Source organism: Egretta garzetta, unplaced genomic scaffold (genome assembly GCF_000687185.1).
Source record: "Egretta garzetta isolate BGI_Z169 unplaced genomic scaffold, ASM68718v1 scaffold1, whole genome shotgun sequence".
NCBI lineage: Eukaryota > Metazoa > Chordata > Aves > Pelecaniformes > Ardeidae > Egretta > Egretta garzetta.
The window spans coordinates 1,183,941-1,186,105 of record NW_009258542.1 but is presented as its reverse complement, the minus strand read 5'-3'; positions in this window follow the sequence as shown (position 1 = coordinate 1,186,105).

The window sequence follows — 2,165 nt, the reverse complement described above, 5'->3', positions numbered from 1 at the left end:
CCGCCCGCGGCTTTCATCCGCTGGAAGTATGTGTGAGCACAGCCTTGGAAAGGCACGGAGGAGTGCGGGCTGGAGACCGGCGGGCTGAGCTCTGCACCCCGGGGGATCAGTGGGCAGGTTTCTGTCGGTTTAAGTGGCAGAATTACTGGACCCCTACACAGTGTCCAATTGGCTTAGCTCACTTGAAATGAGACAACCAAGTTGCTGAAAAAAATAAATCAAAGCAGGCAGGTAAATACAGAGGGATGCCAACTATTAGCTACAGGCAGGAGGATCTGGAAGTCTGGGATTTTTGTTTGTTTACTTATTTTTCCTTTTGGTGGTATTCTTTTGCAAATTGTTTGCGTGATCCTAGCAAAACTGGGCTGGAAGATGTCTGTGGCTGTTCCTCCCTAGTGCCTGCTGCCTTGCTCTGCTCCCATACTCGGAGCTCAAACACAATGAGTGTATCCTGACGAATGCAGCGTGAGCCGGAAAAAAGGGAGATGAGTCCATGATCTGGTGCATTAATCGCTGCCCGCCCAAGGCCTCTGTTCCAGACCTGTGGCGTGCACAGTATTTCATGTGTGACAGAGCTTTGCGATGCATCGATTCTGGCCTCATCAGAAAATGACAGTCTGAGCATCGTTAGTTTCTGTGGTTCTGGAAAGGTGGTGAAAGAAATTGAGTTTCCAGCCCCAAATATGCTGATCCTCTAAGGCAGTGTCCTATAAATCTAGTTACAGGTTCTTCTGTATTCGCTGTAAGTGCTGGAACACTCTTAATATGAATGACGGCAATATAGAAGGATAAAACCAAAATATGTGCTCCTGTGGTTTTGTACAGCGTAGAATTAAGGAGCGTAATCCAAATAATAACATCTAGTGCTTTTATAGGGCTGTATGCATATGGCGTAAATGACAGCTAATTAAACTTTATATCCTGCCTACAAGATAAGCATGTAATTAGTATTACATCCTTTTTTATAATTAGGAGACCTCATGCAAAAAAATGTGGCTCGCAAACCATATTTGAAGGCAGTGACTCAGCCAGAATTAGGCTGTGGTGTGAAGATTGAGAAAATCATGCTTTAGGCCTGCCAGTGAATAAAAAAAAAAGAGGAGACAAAAGGTTGAGCTGGTATCAGGTTGCTATGCCTGGACCCATCTGCTGGAAAACACAGGTGGATTAGCTTTTGAATGTCAGGCTCCGGCTGGATCCTGCCCTGTCAGCCCCACATGAAGCCCGAGGTTTTTGTGCAAGACCATCTATCTTCCCCAGTTTGCAAAAAAAGCATAAAGCTGGCACGGGCTCTGCATCGCGTTTCATGGCTGACTTGATAGGAATGCTGCCCCGTCGCCACGCTTGATCCAGAACGCGCTTGCTGTGCGGCGCAGGGGCTCGTGTTTGCTGAGCGGTGGCTGCCCCACGCCCTCCTCGCCAGCCTGAATGGCTGAGCTGGGGAGAAAGGGGGAATTCCAGTCATCCAGGGATTATCCACAAATGTGTCTGTTTGTCACAGTCTGGGGTGAGAGGCCATTGCTGGCTCGTATGTGCGTGCATGTGTCTCTGCCCCGGGGGAGGCTGTGGGGTGGCTCGCCCTGGACTTGGCGCCATCATTTATGGCGAGACTGGGTTTTCTCCAATCCGTGGGGCTGGCACCAACAGTCTCTCCCGTTTTATTGCTGATTAGCTCCCTTATGGCAGCCAGAGCCAAAACCGTGAGGAGGAGCAATTGCTTTGTGGGCTGCAGTTTGCTCCTGGATGCTCCCAGCCGAGGTAAGGAGGTGATGAGGCAGCTGCCGCGCTTGGGTCAAATTCCTGGCATGTTCCTGAAGGAAATGGGCTGCAGGGAGAAGTGGCCACGCTTGCGCATGGCTGTGTCCTGCCGATCCCCATCTCCCTTGCTGGGCTGGAGAGGGATGCACTCGTAGGGATGTGCTGTGGAGGTGGGGATGGGGACCTGCAGTCCCTCCATGGTGCCGGGCTGCTGCCCAGTGCTGGTGCCCCTTCGGAACCAGCTGCTTCACGAGGTTAAGGGTTTGCGTTCCCAGCTCACACCACTAAACCCAGGGTAATAATCTCCGACGCAGATGTTTACTGGGAGGACAAACGTGCCAAGCAGCAACCCCGCGAGGCCCAACCCGCTGGCCGCGGGCCGGGCGGTCGAGGCGGCTTTCCCGCAG